The sequence below is a fragment of the Leuciscus leuciscus genome (assembly GCF_965113295.1).
Source record: "Leuciscus leuciscus genome assembly, chromosome: 1".
NCBI classification, from domain to species: domain Eukaryota; kingdom Metazoa; phylum Chordata; class Actinopteri; order Cypriniformes; family Leuciscidae; genus Leuciscus; species Leuciscus leuciscus.
In genome coordinates this window covers 667,972-678,576 of record NC_138725.1, presented here as the reverse complement: position 1 = coordinate 678,576, position 10,605 = coordinate 667,972, and the positions used below count along the sequence as shown (strand labels likewise).

Genomic DNA, 10,605 nt, shown 5'->3' with positions numbered 1-10,605 from the left:
GGTTGTTTCCATTCATTAAGCCCAATATGCTGGCAATGGCTCCCGCACCTTACCTTATACTGTGTGTGTGTGTGTGTGTGTGTGTGTGTGTGTGTGTGTGTGTGTGTGTGTGTGTGTGTGTGTGTTTTACAGCGTTGAGCATTGTAGCCAATCACAGTTGTGCCCATCACCACAATGGCCAATCAGAGGTTTTTACGTTTGACACCTCAAAATCACAACATTAAAGGGTATTATTGTGTATTATAAAAACAATGTTAACAAACGTCTCGAGTGTATCGTTAATTTATTAAATACTGTTGGCAAAATGTTAAATACATAAAACCAAAATATGTAAATTCATCCGAAATTCAAATTCAATATTATTGTTGAATGACGAGCGGCAAGGCAAAGGTTCGTTTAACAACATATAACTTTACTAGAGGAGATGCAGAAGTTCAACATACAAGCATATAACTTCATCACCGTAACACATACTCGCGCATGCGTAGAAACCAGCTTTTACAACTTAGTCTGTTGGATTTAAAGCTACAGAGCACTCTGTTCTACATCCTCCTTCTTTAATTGTGACAGATATTCCTTAACGAAAAGTTCCCTATGAAGTTCCTTAAATTGTAAGTTAACTCAAAGCCTTTATCTTTATAAGCAACACATTTAACAGATTAGTTAAGCTGAGAGTAAAAAGTATTTTTACACTTAACCTCTTTTTTTCAAAATAACCTCAACATTTACAAATTGAACATTTTGTTACTAAACTAAACTGTTTCCTCTGTCTTTTTTTTTTTTTTTTCATTCCATGTATTTAGGGTTTGGTTTGCAAAGGCGACCTGCTCTGGTCACATATGGAACTGTGGAAGGAATTCTTGTTGAATGTTCATTCAGCGGCTTCTTCTCGGCTCCTTGTGGGGTGCATTGTTCTTTGACTTCACTTGGAGTGGAGTATTTGTGCTTAGATTCAACAGAAGGGGTCTGGACAAAGGGAGATGTCACATCGCTGTGCTCGAACCGTTGTGGTTGTGGCTCCGCGACAGGAAGGATATGTTTTCGGTTTCGTCTGTATTCTTTTCCTTCAGTCTCCACAAGATATGACCTTGGTTCATCACAGAGCTGTTTGACGAGTCCGATTCTGTTATGGCCTGTAGAAGTTGCAAGTCTCACTATCTCACCTTGTATGAGTGGCCGGAGAGCTCTGCTGGACTTGTCGTAGTATCTCTTTTGACAGTGTCTCTTTTTTGAGAGTTGAGTCTTAACAGCAACGTTGTCCTTTGAGGCTGGCACCAGAATGGACTTGCTGATTGGCAGAGTTGTGCGCGTCTGCCTCGACATTAATCTCTCCGCTGGCGAACCCAATGTCTCATCGCGTGGAACATTTCTGAGGTTGAGCAAGTTTTGAAACACATCCGAGCCATCCCACTTCTGACACCATGTTGAATGACGAGCGGCAAGGCAAAGGTTCGTTTAACAACATATAACTTTACTAGAGGAGATGCAGAAGTTCAACATACAAGCATATAACTTCATCACCGTAACACATACTCGCGCATGCGTAGAAACCAGCTTTTACAACTTAGTCTGTTGGATTTAAAGCTACAGAGCACTCTGTTCTACAATTATGATATAATTTCCTAATCCCGTTACCAATTAATGCCACACTATTTTATTGTACTATTTTATGCCCTGCCATGTTCGCTACATGTTCTGTCTTCAATATATAAAAAACAATTGTAACAAAAGGTGTATTGTTACAGCTGTACGTACACACTGCCTTATTTTTTAACCAGAATTGACAGTGAAGAGCCTTCATTGCAGTATATTGTCTTCTAGACTTGCCACTTTGTTCATTTTATTACTAATTTTTCACTTGACGGTTTTAAAGCAATGTTTACTTAATTGATTACAATATTTGAAGGGTATTTAATGCCTGTTTTAATGCCTGTTAACATTAATTGTTACTCATTTATTTATTGTTAAATATACTGTATTAGTTAATTATTTCCAATGTATATTATTTATTTTTGCCATAGTACCTCAATTGGTACCAAGAACAACCATTTTGCCCAAGTTACCATAAATAATACTTATCAATTCAATAACATTTACCAGATGATCGTGTAAAGCTTCAACAATGTTCAGCCTTTGTAACACCCAGTTGAAAATATTACTCCAAAATGGAATTCCAGGGGGAAAAAAACACTCACAGTACCAATGTTTGATCATTTATTCAACATTAATTACCATAAAAGTGATTTGTAAAAAAGTGAAAAGTAATCAATCGATTATTAGATGTATTAGAAAACAGCAAAGAAACAGTTACATGCAATAAATGTAGATAAGAAAACAAGAACAGCAAACTAACACAGTAACTTAACCAAGAACAGGCACATAAACTTTAAACTAAACTTTATTCTTGGAAGAAAAGATTGTAGGGCTCCCAGGTGTCCGTCCATTTCATCCCACTGCAAATCAAAAAAAAAAAAAAAAAAAAAAAAAGATCATATACAAATTTACAGAACAGGCTATGACATGTAACTATTGAAAATAGATTGACTTTTTGAAGGGCAAAAATATTTTTGCATTCAGTAAAGACATTTAAAAACAAAAATGTAAGCAAGAAAGATGTATTAGGCAATCAAAATGAATAAGCAAAAGTTTATTATAATACATGTAAACACAAATATCCTAGATTTTTAGAACATGTTTACCTTATTTGTATAATTACCGTAGTGCACCCTTATACAAGTTATATGTGATACCATCCTGAACACGGCTTCCATCTCACTTTGACCTCTTTGACACCCTTTAAGAAACATTAGCAACATCACACACACACACACACACACACACACACACACACACACACACACACACACACACACACACACACACACACATTAAACATCATGCTAAAAAACAATACAAATACACATAAACACATAATACAAATAAACGTGCCTGTACCATGCCCTTATTAGGCCACAGATTCGTTCTCATTTCAAATAAATGTACATAATTTTTTTACAAATTATTACGTTTCAATCTTTTAATAATAATAATAATTTGTTACATTTATATAGCGCTTTTTCTGAGCCCTCAAAGCACTTTACATAGATGGGGGGAATCTCCTCAACCACCACCAATGTGCAGCATCCACTTGGATGATGCGACGGCAGCCATATTGTGCCAGAACACCCACCACACACCAGCTTACTGGTGGAGAGGAGACAGTGATGAAGCCAATCAGTATATGAGGATGATTAGGAGGCCATGATGGACAGAGGCCAAGGGGCAAATTTGGCCAGGATGCCGGGGTTACACCCCTACTCTTTTTAGAAGGACATCCTGGGATTTTTAATGACCACAGAGAGTCAGGACCTCGGTTTAACGTCTCATCCGAAGGACGGTGCTCTTTGACAGTACAGAGTCCCCGTCACTATACTGGGGTGTTAGGACCCACACAGACCACAGGGTGAGCGCCCCCTGCTGGCCTCACTAACACCTATTTTACTAAGGAATACATTTCGGACAAACATTTACAAAATGAGTTCAATCTTACTTCCTTTGACATCCTATTCCTTATGATCTTGTCATATGGAAATGTTTTTAATCTGGGATGTACTTGGCATTCTACAACAGAAAAATATAAAAGGATATAATATATAATCAGGAAATGTTTACACTCATGACATATTAACAGTTCGGTAAACAATTCTTAATAAATAGAATGCATAAATCCTTGCAATGGCCTGGCCACCTGAAACCCTAAAAATGAACTGAAATTAGACCATCTGAAGTACAATTTGCTTTGAATTGGCTGTGTGGTTTGGTAATAGTGCACATTATGGAAACACTCCATAATGGAAACATTTTACATTTACATAATGGCAAATATTTTATTTTAACCGTAAAGGCACTGTGCATTGTCATTAGGAGCTGCTTATTTTGTATGGTCATTAAATATAAGTTCCTGTGGCGAGCAGGACGAGGTCGAGGGTCGTGAGAGGACGGCACGAGACCGGTGGAGTGATTACTGATGAGCGACACCGGTCTCTCACGTCCCTCGACCTCGTCCTGCTCGCCACAGTTCCATTAATAGAATACTTGAAATTTGTTTATAACTCATTTGGTATTATTTAAAAGCATTTAATTAAAACAGCAACCATGCACACGGGAATAGTATGACGCCTGTACGCATTTAACCAGTGTATTACAATCAAGAAGTAAGTTTGAACATTGAAGGGGATTATTCCAGTTTATGCACAATCAGTTGCATACACATAATCAGCTTCATAGACATTATTGTCTATGATTAGTTATGGAATTTAACAATATTTTGCGACTTAAAAAAAAGCCTTTTAAAAATTATATTGAAATAAGAAACTTGTGTTCTACTTTGTAGTTAGTCAGTTTTCATTAAAAATGCAAATACACAATACCTGCTTGTTTATACATCCATTTTCTTTGTTTGCCTCCTGTCCTTGGAATTATTGTGGAGGAATTGTCTGTAAAACACACACACACACACACACACACACACACACACACACACACACACACACACACACACACACACACACACACACACACACACACACAGTCAGAACTAAATCTGGATTAAAATGCTGGCATTGGCACTAAAATTGGGAATAGAACTTTGTTCAAGCTTAAATAAAACGTATTGCATGTTGTGCATGTTTTTGGCTGAAGTGAAGAAAACAAATCACCTGCATCTTTGGGCTTAGATGGGGCAGCAGGACTGTTCTGGCAGTGGAAAGAAGGGTTTGTAGATGGAAGATGTGAATCATAGAAAGGAGGGGTGATGCAAGAGGAGGTAGGGGTGAGGGGAAATGGTGTAGGAGGAGGAGTGGGGAAAGAAGAGGTAGGAGGAAGAAGGGTGATGTAAGAGGACGTGGGAGGAGGAAGGTTGGAGGACGAAGATGGAGAAGGAAGAAGGGTATCAAAAGACGAGGAAGAATGAGGAAGGCTGAAAGAAGAAGATGGAGGAGGAGAAAGGGTGTCAAAAGAGGAGGAAGAAGGAGGAAGGCTGAAAGAAGAAGATGGAGGAGGAAGAGGGGTTGTCATGGTGCGCTGGAAAATAGTCAAGGATTCAGGTGCGAGTGAATAAGTATTTATTATCGTCAAAAAGAGAAGACAAGAGGCTCAATTTGACAGGCAGCATGCACAGGAATCACTCAGTGTAGAAATAACAGATGATCCTCAGGCAAACTCAGAGTCGGAGTGGCAGATAATCCTCAGGCAAACTCGGGCAGACTTGGTAACGCAGGGACTCAGCGGGCGGAATGCAGGTCCACGTGGAAACGAGGATCCTCGGTGAAGCATCGTAGAAACAGGACTGGAACAGGAGAACAATAGCACAGGCCCAGGAGAACCTCCACAACCATCTGACAAAGACAAGACGAGTGAGCAAACAATATATAGGACATCCTCATTCAGAACAGCTGGCGCTGATCGGCCCATCAGTGGAAAACGAGCCAGCTGATGAGCCGCGCCCATTCACTCAACATGCACACACATAGCGAGAGAGAGTCAATGAATCCATGAACCGTGACAGTACCCCCCCCAGTCCACCAAGTACTGGAATCCGCGTCCCCTCCGTCTTGAGTCCAGGATACGGTTAACCGAATAAGTAGGCTCCCCATCTACGAGTCGCGACGGGGGGGGGGGAACCGGAGCAGGCGGATTAAGATGCGATCGAAAGACGGGTTTAATTTTGGAAACATGAAAGGCGGGATGAATTCTCTTGTACGCTAGAGGAAGGTTGAGGCGGACTGTCACCGGACTAATAATCTTGGTGATAGTGAACGGGCCAATGAATTTAAGAGCTAACTTATTACAGACGGAACGGAGAGGAATGTTATTAGTAGAAAGCCACACTTTTTGACCAGCGACGTATACGGGTGGCCTCGACCGGTGGCGATCGGCCTTAGCCTTGGTGCGCGCCCCCACTTGGAGTAGAGTCTCACGGGCTCTAGTCCATGTGCGGTGACACCTCTGGACGAACGCGTGAGCGGAGGGGACCGCGACTTCGGATTCCAGACTGGGAAAAATTGGTGGCTGGTAACCTAAACTACATTCAAACAGAGATAGGCCCGTGGATGACACTGGTAATGCATTGTGGGCGTACTCCACCATAGAGATATGTTGGCTCCAAGAGGAAGGATTCCTGGCAGCCAAACAACGCAACACTCTCTCCAAATCCTGGTTGGCTCTCTCGGTCTGGCCATTGCTCTGGGGTGAAACCCTGAGGACAGACTAACGGTCGCTCCCAGTAATCTACAAAACTCTCGCCAAAATTTGGACACAAATTGGGGTCCTCTGTCGGAAACCACGTCTATCAGGAGGCCATGTAAGCGAAAGACGTGATCTACAACGGTCACCGCTGTCTCCTTGGCTGAGGGTAATTTGGGCAAGGGAATAAAGTGAGCCCCCTTCGAGAATCGGTCCACCACGGTCAAAACTACCGTGTACCCTTGAGAGGGTGGGAGGGCGGTGATAAAATCTAGCGCAATGTGGGACCAGGGTCTCGAAGGGACAGGCAGCGGTTGGAGTAACGGTGTCAAAAGAGGAGGAAGAAGGAGGAAGGCTAGAGGAAGAAGATGGAGGAGAAAGGGAGGAAGTCGGGTGCTGGCAGACAGTTTCAGCAGTACTGGTGTTGTTTTGAAGCCTCAGGTAATCTATGAGAATTTTTTGAAAGAAAATTTGAAAATATTTCTTTGAATATTGCATGTGTAGATCATACGAAATACTTACTTTTAATACAGATTTCATAAAGGCTAGTCATCCTTTCAAAGATGGCTTGAAGTGGTCCAACTGCAAATGGACCCATTGAAGTGATGACTTCAGCCACAAACCCATTTCTTTTCTCTTTAGAAATGAAGAGAATTGGCTTATAGCCGAGTACCTCCAAGTATAAGTATCGATGTATTCATAATGGTAAGCAGGGACTTACCAGACAATTCTGTTGCAAATCAACTGGATTATCAAAGTAAAAAAGAAAGATGTCTAAATGTTTAATTGAGAAATGTAGCAACTCATAATGTAATAACGGCACATAATGTAAAAACTGCACATAATGAAATAAGTATTACATTATTATTGAAATAAAATGGTCATGATGTAATAATTTTCTCAAAATGTAATAAAATCTTGAGCTCATAATGTAATATAAATTTTTACATTTTGAGAAATGTATTACATTAGAAACTTACCAAAACATAAATTGTCATTGCTGTAATAGCTTTTAAAACATAAACATATTAGTATTCCCTTACAATACATTGAAGAAAAACCTAAATCCAGTCTTAAACTACCTGCAAGATGCAACATTTAAATATTCATGCAATTAATATTACACATATATATTCATTTAACAAAAAAAACATTGGTATTCCGTTTTAAAAGCTATTACAGTAATGAAAATATGATATGTTTTGGTAAGTTTCTAATGTAATACATTTCTCAAAATGTAAAAATTGCTCAATATTTTATTACGTTTTGAGAAAATCATTACAGTATAAACATTTTATTACCATTATGAGTTGCTACAAGTAAGAATATATATATATATATATATATATATATGGCTTTTCTGGGTACTCAAAGCGCACTATTACACTATACTGTATACTGTATATCAGGGGTCGGCAAGTAACTTTGGCCGCGGGCCAATATTTTTTTTAGCCAGTAGATGGCGGGCCAGCTACACGGAGTAGGCCTATGGATACAAATTAAATACTCTTATATAGGCCTATAATTGTGGAATATGATGTGTCCGTCACCGTCCGTGGATCATTCATAAAACCAAAAATAAAAAGATAAAACGACTTGTTTTTCCATTATTTATTTCCTGAACTGAAATGAAAAAGAAAAAAAAAACGAATAAGGACGGGTTCTCTTACGAGAGGTCTCTCGTACTGCGTAAGATATCTTACGCTAGGGGAAAATCCTTTTCCGCGAGATATTGAAGCCAAAAATTATCCTTAATTTTGTAATAATGCAAAACGCGTTGCAGCAGCAATGCAGACATAGGCGAGACAGCTCGCGCGCCTATTGGCTGCTCTGCGGCAACTGCAGCAGCCTATCGAGCGAGGCCTGGCGTGACGTCAGACCCAATCAGGGCACTTCGCGCCCGCTGCGTCACGTCCCGCCGAAATGGGCGTGGTCTAGGCCTATAAATATCGCTCGCAGGCAGCTATTATCTGATTTTTCATCCTTCAAGCGAAGCACACGCATCGCTGGAGCTGGATTAGAAGCCGCGCCGTCGAGAGAGAGCACCTTCAGCGGGACGAGTCACTGAAGTCGCTGGCCGCGCCGCCTTCCTTGCCTTCCTGCTGCGCTTTCCGGCATTATATCCTTTCTCTGCTACTGTGTTTATGTATGTGTGTGTGCTCGCCGCCGCGACACACACTCCCATTGCACTAAAAGAGCTGGGCGTCTTTTTCAAGACGCCCCTTTTCCTGATCACGCAGCTCTCGCACTCGCTGACGGCGACTGCCCTCACTGCGAGTTAGGTACTGCCTATGGTGACTCTGAGGACTCACCTGGCATCCTTCTCCGAGACTGCTCCTCCGCCCCCCCCCCAACCCGCAAAGCTTGCCGGTTCGCCCGCTTGCCTTGCCTGCTTGGGGGACGATACCTGTTCTCCCTCTGTTCGAGCCGCGCACACCGCGCCGCTCACAGAGGATGTCAGGAGCAGGCGGTCACGGGGCTAGCTTTCTCTCTCCCTCTGTTCAAGCCGCGCAAACTGCGCCGCTCACAAGGGAGGCTGGAAGCGGACGGTCGGGGTTAGTTTTTCTTTACGTTATAAGAAAGCTACCCTGCCTTCTGCGCCCCATTCATGCGTCACTCACCGGCGAAAGGAGAAAGATGTGTTTTTTAGTCCCTCCGAGGATGGACTGACCTTCAATTTCTCATACATATTCCCAGTTCCCTGATCATGCGACTGGAAATATCAATATTGCAGCAGGCGAGCCTGTTTTAATACAAGCGCGCCTGCAAGCATACGCCGAAGAAAGCATGTGACGCTCTTATATGCTCGTGCATCCGAAAACCTTTGCGTTCCCCCCCTGTGGCTCAGTGGCGGAATCATTGGTTTTTCCCACGAGAGACCGGAGTTCGAATCCCGGTCTAGCGGCAGTTAAAATTATGCCGCCAATGCTTCGCTCTGTCAGTTCCCTGAAAAGCGACTGCAGACGTGCATTTTGCAGCCAACGAGCGCGTTGCACAACCCGCTCGCCTGCACCCAAACACCGTTTCTATGGTTTCCGTGCGTCACTGGCGAAAGGAGAAAAGAGCGTTTTCTGGTCCCCCCGCGGATGGACCGACCTCGTCTTTCTCGTACATTTCTCATTCCCCTCTGAAGTTCGGGCGACTGGAAATGTCTGTATTGCAGTGAGCAAGCCTGTTGTAATACACGCATGCCTGCAAACAAACGCCAGCACGTTGACGCTCTCTTATAATACTCGCGCTAACTGAGTTACAATGTGTCTCCCCCTGTGGCCCAGTGGCAGACTCTCAGGTTTTTGCACGCGAGAGACCCGCGTTCGATCCCCGGGTCTACCGGCAGATAAAATTATGCCGTCAATGCTCGCTCTGTCAGTTCCCTGAAAAGGCGACTGCAGATGTGTATTTTGCAGCCAACGAGCGCGTTGTACAACCCGCTCGCCTGCACCCAAACACCGTTTCTATGGTGCTCCGTGCGTCACTGGCGTAAGGAAAAAAGGGAGTTTTCTGGTCCCGCTGCGGACGGACCAACCTCCTTTTTCCTATACATTTCCCATTCCCCTCTGGAATTCAGGCGACTGGAAATGTCAATATTGCAGTGAACAAGCCTGTTGTAATGCACGCAGGCCTGCAATAAACGCCAGCATGTTGACGCTCTCTGTTTCTATGGCAACTTCTCGCTCGTTCAGTTCCAGTAAATGTGACTGTTCCAGTGTATCCTGCAGTAAACAAGTCGGTTCTGTCACCCGCTTGCCTGCACACAAACGCCGTTTTTACGGCTACCCAGATAAATCCCATAAGTGTGAATTTTTTCTGGTGCCACGGCCGATGGTGCTTTATGTGTAAGAAGAATGCCCACTGCCCAGTGCCCATCTCTACACACAAGCACAGCCCGTCACACAGGGCTCGCGCACATGAATCGGCTCAGACCGATTGCGCTTCAAACATGGTGAATGTGCCCACTAACACCACGTTATGCATGTCTCACGGTTTCTGTAAAAACGAAACCAACGTGCACTCGCTTCACGCAAGCGAACGATGCTTTCGGTGTGATAAATGTGCCCGCTGTCCCGCGCCCACATCCGCACATAGACATGACAGTTCCCACGGGAACCGCCCAGCCCTCCCCCTCGCGGTTAACCACCGCAGAGGAGTCGAGCGCGGGCAATCTGCCCGCTGTCATCAGCGCGCCCCATGCCTCAAATGTCACGAGCGACACGCTTGTGTTACAGCACACCGAAGCTTCTCCATCGCTGAGCGAGCGGAGCGCGCTTCGTATTCGACCCCTAGCTATCCATGCAGACGCATGGGCAAAGCTACCCGGGGTTTCGAAGTGGGTGCTGAACATTATAGAAAGAGGCTATTCGC

General features: G+C 43.3%; 1 protein-coding gene and 1 long non-coding RNA gene across 3 annotated transcripts in view; one reads left to right on the top strand and one right to left on the bottom strand.

Moving 5' to 3' along the window:
- The window catches only part of LOC309480234 (uncharacterized protein), a 157,470-nt gene that overhangs the window by 134,602 nt on the left and 12,263 nt on the right, over positions 1-10,605 (top strand). The gene's annotated exons all lie outside the window — the stretch shown is intronic.
- On the bottom strand, positions 2,266-6,916 carry LOC309480526. Its single transcript, XR_014199675.1, has 4 exons — positions 6,766-6,916; positions 4,431-4,496; positions 3,551-3,621; positions 2,266-2,453 (listed from the first exon to the last, which is right to left on the bottom strand). It is a non-coding gene; the product is annotated as an uncharacterized lncRNA (long non-coding RNA).